The following is a 14,430-nucleotide window of genomic DNA, read 5'->3' as shown; positions in this document are numbered from 1 at the left end:
GTCGTGGTTGGTAGAGCACTTGCCCGCTAATGGCAAAAGACCCGGGTTTGAGTCTCGGTCCGGCACATAGTTTTAATCTGCCTGGAAATTTCAGATACTTGACTGGAAATGGAGGAAAAAAGGTCCTCTGAATATGCGTCAGGAAATAGACGGTGTGCGCGCAGCGACAACATATCATCCCAAAACACAATACAGACTTGCATCGCATCCACGTCACAATAGATATCCAAAGTGGTCTACATGGTTTGCAATGCACGCGTTTACGTGTCGCATCATGGACTGCCGCACTCTTTCGCACGTTCTGGCCTCTCTCCGAATAGTATCACAGGCATCGTGAAGACGCTGTTGAAGGATCTGCACATAAGGAACCGGTCTAGCATATACAATGCTTTTCAGATAGCCCCGGAGGTGAAAAGTTAGAGGATTTAAGTTCAGTAACCTAGCAGGCCATGTTACAAGAACTCCGCGTCCTATTCAACGTCCGGGGACGATGTTGAGGTGTCGTCGATCTTTAATGCGGAAGTTGGGTGGTACTCCGTCATGCAGAAACCACATAGCCTGTCGTATTGCCAAAGGCACATTATCAAGCAGCCCATGCACAGTAGTCGCTGGAAGTCTGGTAGGTTCGTCTGTCGAGGTGTTATGGAGTAATAACCGGTCCAAGTATGTGGTCACAGCAAATCCCTCCCCACACTCTGATGCTGAACCGATACTCAGAGACGCTTCAGCCACTCCTGAGGATTGTCTGTAGGCCAAGATGACGATTATGTGGACCGATGATGCCAATTCTGGAGAGGGACACTTTGCCAGTAAACAGCTATCCCATAATTGTAATGCAAATTCCAACGACAAAATCCTTCCTGTAGAGGGAGATCCACTGTTGTTAATCCTTGTTGCTGCTGCTAGCGATAGTAGTAGTTGTCATGCAGCTTACATATAATCATACATTGGCATACACCATGTTGGCGGGCCACTTTCGTGGAGCTTAAACTTGTGCTAGTCCCAATATCCTATAGAACCCAGTCTTCCAAAGCAGGTGTACGCACAGTATACCCAGAAACGGCTCGAAACGTTGTGTTATGTGGTTGATCTCTGTAAGGGTACTTGTTTTGGTATAGGCGTGCTGCCTCTTTACCGTTTCCATTAGCTTGGCTTGTTTCCGACATGAAGGCCGGATCATGTCTGCTGCTTACAGTATGCTACATCAATCGCACAGCCTGTAACACACAAGGAACACAATGCACGTGGCCAGTGGAACTGTTACTCGTCAGCGCCAACTACCGAGGCAACGATGGATTTCCGGACACGTGTTCATACATCTTTTTTCTTTATCTTCAGTCAGGAATCCGTACCTGCCGTTTGTCGGTTTTATTAATGTTCATCCCGTATATAAAGAGTGTTCCACAATGCATGCTAGAGGGTTCTAGAGGTTGCAGAGGGACTTTGTGGATGAAGTTTTACGTAGGAACGTCATCCAACGACACTACAGAGCGTCAACGTTATAGGCGGCGGCGCCTGCAAATGTATGTATATACAAGCTAGTTCTGTGATGATGTTGCAGATTTTCAAGGATAATGGAAAAGGATAGGTGAATCATTTTGAAGTCCCTGTAGTGGAAACGAAGGAGGCGTAAGTTGTAAATGAAAACCGTTGTCATACCTCTAACAGTGGGACACGTGTACCGGTACTGTTGTTACTAAGAAGATAGGGTATGAAACTTTAAGAGGTGGTAGTATGGACCAAAACAAGGAAAAAGGTCCATTAAACATGGGATCTAAAAGGCGTACCTTAAAATCTGCGAGCACTTAAGTCAACTGACAGGTATACCTGCTTAAAGGAAATCCCTCTAACTAATGGCTCTCCTACGGAGGATGTAATGTTTTCAAGTAGAGAAGGAATTAGCATATTTCATCAAAATATAAGAGGTATTAGAATAAAGTTAGTGAACTGCTTATAGATGTTGACTCTGAAACTATTGGTATATCAGATCACCACTTAAATAATTTGACAATTCATAGGCTTCCATTACCAGGATACAGATTAGCTGGCTGTTTTTCAAGGAGTTCCTTGCGAAGTGCGGCAGTGGCTATGTACGTAAGAAACGGTATTGCATTTGAGTCCATAGACCTATCACGGCACTGCAGTGAACAGATATTTGGATGTTGGGCAGCTGAATTTAGTGAAACTTAATTTCTAATTGTTATTGTGTATAGGTCCCATAACTCTGACTTCATAGCATTTCTGTTCAAGCTAGAGAGGGCTCTTGATTAACTTTGTAGGAAGTACCAGAAAATATTTATCGCTGGTGACTTCAGTATAAATTTTGTGTATGATGGTGCAAGAAAGAGGATGATGGTAGATCTCCTAAATTCATATCACGTGATGCAGACTGGTTTTTTGTTTTTTGTTTTTTTTCAACCAGGGTGCAGGGGACAGTAGCACAACCATAGACAATATTTTCATTCATGCTTCATTACTAGATGAACATTCAGTTAGTAAAAGCATGAATGGCCTTTCAGACCATGATGCACAAATTTTAACACTAAACGGCTTTTGTACTCAAACAAATGTCACATGTAATTACCATCTATCTAGGGAAGTTAATCCAACAGCAACAGAGACTTTTTTCATCCTTGTCAAGGACCTAGAGTGGCAGGATGCTTATAGTGCGGATAACATAGATGATAAATATAATGCTTTCCTTAACACATTTGTCATGCTCTTTGAGAGTTGTTCTTCATTAGAACGTTCTAAACGGGGTACTAGCAGTAATATTGTAGCGTTGCTCTTGATGGACGAAAAGAAAAAGAATCGTTATTTTATATTATTTTTTTGAGAAATGTCGAAAAAGTGAATATTTTGGTGGGCCACTTGGCAACAGAATCAGGGATTGATTACACTATTATAATAACATACGTTGAGCATTAAATACCTGAATAAGAGCAGCATATTGATATATATATTTGAGATCGTTCGGAAGAAACATTATCATTTCTGTTCATTTTTATAGTCGCGATGTAGTCATACCCGGAACAACACTAAGGGACCAGAACATTAATAGATTTTAAAAGAAATGCAACACTACACAATAAAAAAAATTGGCTCAGAAATAATAGGAAAACGATAATGTTCCTTCTGCCTCATGCTGCGTTCGGCCCATCAGCATGATCGTAATTTCTGGTGATGAACTAACACAAAATAATTATTATTCAAGTAAATGAGGAGATGGAAATCATCAAGGTTAATTTACTAAAATAAGCACACTTATCCGTAACACACCTTTTTTTTAATGCTACGTACCTTTTCATATTAAATTACAGTAGATGACCATTGTGGTTAAATACTTTATACATAACAGTCAAAATGTCCTCTTGATGCTGTCTGTTCGTAATCAGTTACAAGGAACTACATGTTTTCTGATTGAAAAAAAAATATGTTTAGCATATTCACTCAATATTTTCAAATAGAATATAAAATACAGTTGCGGAACGCAGCAAGTCCGCGTCCGCCTTTCATAGAATACAAACAGTAAAAGGTGAGGCGCCAAAAGCCTCATTTGTCTTGAAACAACAGAATTCTTTTTTATACCATTAATCGATACATGTACATAGAGATTTACAGGCACCGCGCAAGAACGGCAAAGATAAAGAATAATAGACTCTGTCGCTGCCATGCGATGGTTCATTTCTTTTACTTTACAATTGTTCGATAACTTTAGGCCATCAGGCATTTACTATTGAGCGTATATTAATGTTTGTGAGGCGAAAATTACTAATATTACAATAGGCACCCTGGGTGGCTGACTAGTGGGATAAGAATATCAAGTGGAACAAAGCGAGAATTATATCAAAATGTTAGAAGTAGTCACAATCAAGCTGCAGTAGCCCATTGCAAACAGTATTGTAAGGTGCTTAAAAATGTTATTAGGAAGGTAAAACAGTATATGGTATGCAAATACAATACCCAGTTCTCAGGATAAAATTAAAACGATATGGTCAGTTGTGAAGGAAGTGTCTGGTCAGCAGCACAAGGTCGAGGGTGTAAAGTCAGTTCGCAGTAAAAATATTTCTGTTTCTGATAAATCAGATATATGTATAGTAATTAACAATTATTTTCTGAGCATTGCTGGTGAATTAAATAAAAATTTTGCTTCTACAGGGAATCATATAACTCTCTTCGCAAGCGCCTTTTCGAGATTGATGTTTGAAATACTCCTCTGCGATATAGACAAGCGGGAGATTGAGTCAATAATTAAATCGCTGAGGACTAAGGACTCACATGGTTATGATGGAGTGCCTAGCAGCATATTAAAGTACTGTGCTACACATGTTAGCCCTGTATTTAGCCATATTTGTAATTTTTCCTTAAGGAATGGTCAGTGACCTGAACGATTAAAGTACTCAATAGTAAAGCCGTTTTATAAAAAGGGAAAAAGGGGTAATGTAGGAAGTTTTAGACCTATTTCTTTGTCGTCACTGTTTGCTAAAGTTATTGAAATGGCTGTGTATGCAAGGATAATTGATCATTTTATATCACACGATTTGCTATCAAATATACAGTTCGGCTTTAGAAGTCGCATAACAGCTGAAAATGGTTTATTTTCTTTTCTCTGTGATGTACTGGATGGGTTAAGCAAAAGGTTTCTTACGCTAGGCATATTTTTTGATTTAACTAAGGCATTTTATTGTGTTGATCACAAAATATTGCTCCAGAAGTTGGACCATTAAGGAATATGGGAAGTAGCTCGCAATTGGTTCACCTCTTACTTTAGCAACAGACAGCAAAAGCTCATTATTCGCAAAGTTGAGAATGGATGTGATTTGGGGTCTGAGTGGGGTATGGTCAAATGGGGGAGGGGTTCCCCAGGGATCATTGTTGGGGCCACTCCCGTTCCTTATTTGTATAAATGATATGCCCTCGAGTATTAGGGGTATCACCAAAATATTTCTGTTTGCTGATGACACTAGCTTGGCAGTAAAGGATGTTGTGTGCAACATTGGCTCGGTTTCAAATAGTGCAGTTCATCACCTAAGTTCATGGCTTGTAGAACATAAACCAACCCTAAATCACGGTAAGTCTCAGTTTTTGCAGTTTCTAACACACAGTTCAACAAAACCTGACGTGTTAATTTCACAGAATAGGCATATGATTAGTGAAAGTGAACAGTTCAAATTTTAGGTGTGAAGTAAAATGTCGTGGAAAGCCACGTTCAGGATCTTGTTCAAAGACTTAATGCTACCATTTTTACTTTGCTTATTTTCATTCGCTTATGTCATATGGTATTATATTCTTGGGTAACTCTTCCCATTCTAAAAGGATATTTTTTGCTCAGGCACGAGCGGTTCGTGTAATAAGTGATGTAAGTCCACGAACCTCTTGCCGACCCCTGTTCACGAGTCTGGGTATTTTGAGATTGGTCTCACAATATATCTATTCCTTACTGTCATTTCTTGTTAACAATATTAGCTTATTCGTAAAAATAAGCAGCTGTCACTCAGTTAATACCCGGCAGAAATCAAACCTGTATTTGGATCAGATTTCCTTAACTCTTGTACAGAAAGGTGTGCAGTATACTGCTGCATCCATTTTCAATAAGCTACCACTCGAATTCCAAAATCTTAGCAGTAATCCACACGCTTTCAAATCGAAACTGAAGAGTTTCCTCATGGGTCACTCCTTCTATTCTGTCGAGGAGTTCCCTGAAAAAGTAAGCTGATTCTTGTTTTGTCAATTACGTTTACTCAAACACATGGATTGACTTTTTTCGGGTTCATAAACATTTTATTCTTATCTGTAATTACTTTTATGTTGTAATTTCCTGTATTGACACGTTCCATGACCTTGCATATTTGTTCCTCAATATGGTCTTACGGATCTTGACGTGTAAATAAAAATAATAATAAAAATTAGAGGGGATTTGTTTCACACTATCGAAGACGAATAAGTGCTTATAGCTCCTCAGGCATGCTGTTTAGAGCCATGTATACTACACATTTTTTCTTGTCTTGGTCCATACTACCGCCTCTGAAAGTTACATACAATACAGTCTTATTGACAACAGTACTGGTACAAGCATTTCACTGTCAGAGGTATCAGAACGGTTTCCACTTATAACTTTCGATTCATTCATTTCCGGCACAGGTACTCTTACTTCAAATTGATACATTTGTTCTTCTCCATCACTCTTGAAAGTCTGTAACATCATCACGTAATCGCCCTGTATGCACATACATTTACAGTCGCCGGCCCCTATAACTTCGATGCTCAGTAGCGCCATTGGATGACTTTTCCGGACATGGGTTCCTAAGTAAAATTTTATCTCCTAAGTCGCCTCTACAACCTCTGGAAGGATGTAACATGAATTACGAAACACCCTATATATGTATTCTTATATGATTTTCCGTTGTTGCCAACATTATTGTTTTCAACTTTCTTTGTTCTAATACACCGTCTTGCTTACTTAGAGTGTATACGAAATGTGTATGACGTAAATACGACAGCAAAGCAGGCTGTGACCACTGAATGAGTAGTCATTTATATTTCTGTTCATCTTTGGAATCTAAGACTTATACTACCTGCGCGTTCCCATTGTACAACTGACAGGCGCTGGAGTAGCCGGGTCAAGCACGAACAGTGCTAGAGAAAAGAAGCTAAGAAAAAAAGCTTCCGGTGGCACAGTTACGTTGTGTCAAGGGTAACAGTGAGAGAATAAGCAGTGTACCTCGTCATGTAACCATGGGGCAATTTCCTGTGGATAGAGTACCACAAGTTACATCAAGGATGATTTATAATATGACGTGAATGAGATAAATTTTGTCTGCAGCGTCACCTACGTAGGGAAACTGGTAGGCCCGTTAGCAAATGTAAAGAAGAGCTCTGTGATTGAAGGGGAGCAACAACTCAACGATAGAAAAACTCCATCGCTATGTGATTGAAGGGGAGCAACAAGTCAACGATATAAAAACTCCACCGCTATGTGTATGCTTTATAAAATGTCAGGAGGCTCAAGTGCTTTCCTGTTATCACCGAGACTGTCTTTCGCTTTGCTACTCGCCATTTCCAGGATCGTACTTCCTTTCATCACTGTCACCCTGACTGCCCCCCCTGTCACCGTTTACCATCTCCGTCTCCTGATCTTTCTTTCGTGGGTCATTTGCCTCTCTCGAGTCGCTTTCTCTCTCTCCGCTAGCCAATGAGCTTCCTACCTCAACCAACATCCATCTTCTTTGCACTCATAATACCACGTAAACCTACACCCCCAAACTTTATCACATTTATTCTTCCCAAGTTTATCAATTATGCCACCACCAGCATGACATTTCAGCCTGTACGTCCCCTTTTGCACTCCATCATCTTATCAAGAACATCGAATTTTTTGTACATTTTCTTTGCAGCTCCCACTAAGCCAACATGCGCCACAATTCCAGTTCCACCTCCAACACCACTTCAAATTCAGCAGGCAACAATATCAACAGTAACAGTACCACAAGTTTTATCGTCGCCATACTAATCTGATCTAAAGCTGCTATAGTGCCAACAGGCTGCTCTGCGTCTCCATCATTAAATTATCTACATGATGACACTCAACGCAAGAAATCCACTGTTGATAAATCGCATCCCACTGAGCAATAAAGTCCCTCTAAAATCTTACCATAATGAAATCCCCACAGCACAGTACTGGCATTCTAATCAGCTCAGAAATGTAAACCTTACAGTACAAAGCACATAACCAATACCTATTCTCTGCCAGAGAAACAACCACTCCGCAAACTTCACGCGGTGTTTTCAGGAGAATAAAATTGTGCTCTTAACAGACAGGTACAGTCAAGTCTTGCCAATTATAATATAAACATAATCTTGCTATGGTACCGCGTCATGCCGTTATTCTTTAGGATTCAGTCCAAAGATTTGTTCGATGCGCCTCTCCATGCTACTCTATCTTTTACCACCCTCTTCATCACCCAATAACTACTGCAACCTAAATCCGTTTGAGCCTGCTTACTGTATTCTACTATTTGTCCCACTATCCACGTTTTACCCCGAACACTTCACGCCAACACTAAATTAATGATCCTCTGATATTCCAGAGCGTGAAATGATAATTAAATAGACACCCTAGCTGCAAGCAGGCGTTGATACACTTCATTGGGGACATGTTGAAAATGTGTGCCCCGACCGGGACTCGAACCCGGGATCTCCTGCTTATATGGCAGACGCTCTATCCATCTGAGCCACCGCGGGCACAGAGGATAGTGCGTCTGCAGGGACATATCCCTTGCACGCTCCCCGTGAGATCCACATTCCCAACATGTCCACAACACTACAGTCGTAGTGCGCCTAATAGATGTTTGCCCATCATACTCATTACTCGTGGCAGATTAATCTACCAAGTCCCGTACGAGTTCGGGCATAGCGTGTGCGTTCGCACAAGAAGGTCAAAGGCCGGGAACCCATATTTTTAACTATATATGACGGTAGTATCTGTTCCCGAAAGAACAGTTACCGTGGATGACCATGCAGCTTTGGTAGAAATGAAATGATAATTAAATAGACACCCTAGCTGCAAGCAGGCGTTGATACACTTCATTGGGGACATGTTGAAAACATGTGTCATGTCAACCGATCCCTTCTTTTAAGCAAGCTGTGCTCCAAGTTTATTGTCTCCTCAATTCGATTCAGTAACTCGTTAGTTTCGCTATCTACCCACCTAATCTTCAGCATTCTTCTGCAGCACCTCATTTCAAAAGCTTTTATTCTCTTCTTGTGTGAACTGCTTCTCATTCACCATTCGCAACCGTACAACACTACACTCCAGTCATATACCTTCAGAAAAATCTCCCTAACATTTAAATTTATATGTGATATTAACAAATTTCTCTTCTTCAGAAACACTTTTCTTGTCGTCATTGCCAGTGTACATCTTATTACTCTCTGCTTCGACCATCATAGTTACTTTTCTGTGCAAATAGCAAAATTAATCTAATACTTTTAGTGTCTTATTTCCATATCTAAGTTACATACCATCACCTAATTGAATTCGGCTACATTCCATTATCCTTGTTTTGCTTTTGGTGATATTCGTTTTATATCCTAGTTTGAACACAACGTCCATTCCATTCAACTGCCCTTCCAGCTCCTTTGGTGTGCCTGACAGGATTACTATGTCATCGGCAAACCCCAAAATTTTTCTTTCTGTCCCCTGAACTTTAATTCCTTCTCAAAACTTTTTCTTGGTTTCCTTTGCTGTTTGTTAAATGTACAGATTGAATAACACAGGGTGTAGTGTCTACTCAAGTACTCCTTCCATTTCGTGCCATTCGACCCATAATTCTGGTGTCTGATATTTGTAAAAATTGTAAATAATCTGTCGCTGTCTTTATTCAAACCTGCCACATTCAGAATTTCTTTATACTGTAAAATAACTAGATCGGCGTCTTGCTACGATTTCAGTGACCTTCCCCTGTTTCTACTTACATAATATTTTGTCGAGAGCCCATTTATATTTCGTCAGGAATCGTAAAATCCCTTTCTTTGTTCTATCCGAACTTAATCAGATATTTCTTAAACAACTGATTCTATTTTCTGAACTTAAAATGACAAGTGTCTTCTTAAATCTATGTCGTACGAAGATTCCGTGAAAACAGATTTCTCAGTTTCTACGTCAACTACGTACCCATTAACAACTTTCGGTCCCCATTTAACTGTACTCTCTCTCTCTCTCTCTCTCTCTCTCTCGATCCCCTACGTCCCACACAACCTCAGCTCTCACCAACCCTCATAGCTGTGATCAAGGAGTTAGACCCTTAGTTCACAGCTGAAAAACCCAACTCCAATCCGAAATCCCAGATCCGAAAAGCCCTCCACATCCATAATTTTGCTGTCTTCCATTACTCTGATCGCTTGGTTACCCATAGCATCCTCGGTTACCATGGTAGATATCACGTAGAGGTATTCGCGTGTTAGTATCCTAATACTAGGGATTAGTATACAGGGTGGTCCATTGATAGTGGCCGAGCCAAATATCTCATGAAATAAGCATCAAACGAAAAAACTACAACGAACGAAACTCGTCTAGCTTCAACGGGGAAACCAGATGGCGCTATGGTTAGCCCGCTAGATGGCGCTGCCGTAGGTCTAACGGATATCAACGGCAATTTTTTAAATAGGAACCCCTATTTTTTATTACATGTTCGTGTAGTACATAAAGAAATGTGAATGTTTAGTCACACGACATTCACGGTTAGTATGTAGTTTCCAAGAAAATTATTTATTACTGTGGTCACCTAATTTAACAAAGCTAAATTCTCCCTACCTTAATCCCATTGCACGTGAAGCACCTCATAAAACAACGTTTCAATCAGTAATCTCCGCCCGAATATCATACCTGGAATCCATTCCACACTACCAGTTACTACTAGTGTAGACAAAAGCCCTAGAAAAAAATGAAATTACTGCCGCTATCTGCATCATCGATACACCACTTACATGGCCTGCTCCCGCTGTTAAGGACACAGTCCGTCTTCTGCAAAAGTGACGTCAGAACCTGTAACCAATCAGTTATCCAGAGGCCGCCGCCCGTCTTATCATCATTCCCACTTTCTTATTTCACTTAGGTCTAAACTAAATAACTGCATTTCAGCCATTGCTTTCGGAAATACAGTTTTTTAATTACATGGTTACAATTTTCTGTACTTTATTTGCAGGTTATCCTAAAAAAATTTAATTATACATAACATTACGTTCTTCTTTTAGTTCAGTAGACTCAGGACATGAATGTTATTTCTCCCTGAAAATTTGAATACTCTACTCGAAGTGGTTTCTGAGATTTAGAGAAAAATGCAACAGAAAATGTAAATTTTGAGCAATGGCTTCTAAAATTTCAAAAGACTGTAAACCACTTAATATATACTTAATTCTTTATTTTTAGTCACTCAGAAGCACCCTGTACCATACTGTATATCATACTCTTGATCTTTTTCCCAAGTTTTTCCTTCTTTTCTTCTTTCTCGACTCCTTAGTCACCAACTGTGCTGCATACTCTCCTTTATCAATACGAACTTTGTCCATCTGTTCAAGTTCTCTGACATAGTTTGCTCTGAGATTAATTCCCATATGCTGTAGCACTATGACCCTACCAATTTTGCCATCATTAAAAGCAATACCAGCATCACAGATCCCCAACTTTAGTGTCTTCATTCCAACAAAAACATTTTTGGTAAGCGGGTCCATATAAGATTATTGAACGACTCATTGGGATTTTGAGTCTGACCATGCAGACACTTCAATAAATCAGGATTTTCCATTTCTCTTTCACTAGATTTTATGATATCCAGAACTGCTGCTGGATGGAATGTTTATGGCTGTATGAACTGTTTGAGTACTGGTCATTGTGGTAATTGCACCATGAATCAGGTCCAGGAGGGCAAAGGCGGTGTACTTGTTTTCCATCAGTTGATAGTCTGTGGAAGAAAGTAGCACGTACTGCCTACTTCATTTTCAACAAATTCTCAGTACTATTGCTCATAGCCATCCCATAATACTGCTGTAGTTCATTTCCCAATTTATTCGTCACTTTTCCACGGAAAAACGTTAGCACGTAGACTTACGACGCATGTTTGTACTATGGAACGATACGATACTGTTTTTGACGGTGCTGCCGATACAAACACGTAATTTAACCTTTTTAACACAACAATCTATAGCCTTCTGTATTAAAAACTACCGATTTTATTAGATCTTGAAGAAACGCACGTAAAAATTTTAACATTTTCAACAGGTGTAGATTATATCTAAAAAATAAAATAAAATACTTCCCATGTGAGTTTATGAGTGATATATATAATTTCATTCAGAAAATTGCAAATTTTGTAATGAGATAAAAACCCTAAAATTTAAAAAATATTTTTTTCCGTTCTAACTCCTGTTAATCGTTCCTCGTGATCTTACTCCATTCACCCATTGAATCAGAGGTGATCATCAAGCCCTGAACAGCCAATGGGCGCCAACATTACGTCCACAATAACATCAGCGCCACAACCTTTGTCATGGAAATGTTCATCATATCAAGATCCTGTGTTTTAATAACATAGCTGGCATGTTTTAAAGTTTTCTTTTAACAACATTGTATTTTTTAAAACTCTCTGCCTAAAGAAAATGTACATTCTGCTTTCAGTCTACTCCCACCCCCAAATTCCCACTTTGTTAAGAAGTGAAAGAACAATATAAAAAAGATGAACTACCGTTGTATATCCGAAATTAACAGCAAGGAAAAGCTCACCCCAAAGATAGGCGCCTATTCGTAATAGGTTGCCAAGCACTCGCAAGCCTGTAGTCTACGAATTACTTCCGAAATAATTTCTCCATCTTCTCCAGAGCGTCAGTTAATGGTTCAAATGTCTCTGAGCACTATGGGACTTAACACCTGAGGTCATCAGTCCCCTAGAATTAGAACTACTTAAACCTATACAACCCTAAGGACATCACACACATCCATGCCCGAGGCAGGAATCGAACCTGAGACCGTAGCGGTCGCGTGGTTCCAGACTGTAGCGCCTAGAACCGTTCGGCCACACCTTCCGGCAGCTTCAGTTAAATCTGAAACAATGTCAGGAACGGAAAGCTCATCCTCATTTCAAATAGTCCACACCTTGAAAAAAGTTACTACAATTTATTTGAAATTACTGTTTTTTACTTTTTTTAAGTACTGTATGTTAGCACTTGGCAGAACATTGTGTAGGATTTGAATGAGAAAGCGTCACTGTCCGCCTGAAGAACGACAGCACAAAATATAACTTAGAATGGACTGCTAATGATTGATAGCGCGATGCTCCTTTGATAGTTTAAAAACTTCTTTGCGAAGAAACTTTTAACAAGCACAACGTCAAGAGTGCAAGTTGTTTGTTACCTTCCCGGCGAGGAAGAGGGGGAACAAAATTTATTGGTCTTATAACGGTAGTACGGCGATGTAGGTGCTGTTCTGTCACCTTCTAAAGGCCACTTACAACACCCACGATTTCTAGTCTTGCAATTACATCTACACTTCAGATGTTATTCTAGCTTCGGTAACTGAAGTACTTAAACACAACTACCTCCTTAAGAACTACTAGAGACCTCAGATGCCGCGTAATGGATAAAGCTCGGTCAAATGTGTAGTTATTGTATAGTCTTGGTTGCAGCTTTTCTATTACGTCAAATTACTTCTTGCGAGTGATAATAATACTAAAAAACACGGTCGCCAGCCAAAATGACGAATCGATTGACGTTATTCAACAAATTCACCAAATTTTGTCTTTACTATATTTCGGTTCATTTTAAAACTTTTTATCTTTTAATAATTTCCTTCACTGAAGGAACAGGCTAATGCACGTAGATAGCTGAATAATGACTGCTTTCAGAATACGTAACACGCACACACTTACAAAGTTTTAGTCCTTGGAAATAACGCCGGAAGGACAATAATACCTACTTACGTTTCTGAAGGTAAGATCTACAACGCTGCCTCTGAAAACATGTATCATACAGAAGAAATATTTTACTATACTTTTGTAAGTATCGAAATGATTGGAAAAGGTTTTATACTTGTTTTTTCTCAGTTTTATAGAAATAGTTACTTTACGTAATTTCTTGGACAGTAGGTCTCAATAACCAAGTTCACACACTAGGTAGAATTGTTACTTACTTTACGTACTTTCAATGCAATCGACAACCGTCCACATTTACTTTACTGCTGCACTTGAGTGATAATTTAAATTTACTTTGCAAGAAATCACTCAGTTAAGCAGTAACATTTCACACCAGTGGATTCTCGGTTTATTTCTCTTGAGTATATGAAAGGATTCCTACTTGGAACACTTTAGGTTAAAAGAGTCGTTTTGCGTTTAAAATACAATTAAATGATTATTGAATAGAAGACACAAAAACTTGTTAACACAGCTAGTATAGGCCGGCCGCTGTGGCCGAGCGGTACTAGGCGCTTCAGTTCGGAACCGCGCTGCTGCTACGGTCGCAAGTTCGAATCCTGCCTCGGGCATGGATGTGTGTGATGTCCTTAGGGTTGGTTAGGTTTAAGTAGTTCTAATTCTAGGGGACTGATGACCTCAGATGTTAATCCCACAGTGCTTAGAGACAGTTTTGAACATCTGTTATACAAAACTATGGCCGGTTAATTACAGTATTATCGTCGTGAGCACAGTTGCTGGAGATTTAGGTGCTTAGAAGGCACGTACCGTTTTGCAGCGACGGAGATTATTATTGTCTTTGTAGAGTCGAATTATGCAACTTATACCAGCGCTATTATGAGTTTGGTTTTCCTGGGGATCTGCGTCGGTCTAAGTAATGGATGCCTTAGACCTTCCCCACTCAGGAACCAACACTCGTTGCAGACTCTAGAAACCCCACCACAAGAAAGGTCAAAAATTAATTACGATTGTA

At 39.7% G+C, this 14,430-nt stretch overlaps 1 non-coding gene across 1 annotated transcript; it reads right to left on the bottom strand.

The window, feature by feature from the left end:
* Positions 1–8,167: 8,167 nt before the first annotated feature.
* Trnai-uau (transfer RNA isoleucine (anticodon UAU)) lies at positions 8,168–8,242 on the bottom strand. Its single transcript has one exon. It is a non-coding gene; the product is annotated as a tRNA-Ile (tRNA).
* Positions 8,243–14,430: the final 6,188 nt, after the last annotated feature.

The sequence above is a fragment of the Schistocerca serialis genome, chromosome 6 (genome assembly GCF_023864345.2).
Source record: "Schistocerca serialis cubense isolate TAMUIC-IGC-003099 chromosome 6, iqSchSeri2.2, whole genome shotgun sequence".
Lineage (NCBI taxonomy): Eukaryota > Metazoa > Arthropoda > Insecta > Orthoptera > Acrididae > Schistocerca > Schistocerca serialis.
This window is presented reverse-complemented; position numbering and strand designations above follow the sequence as displayed.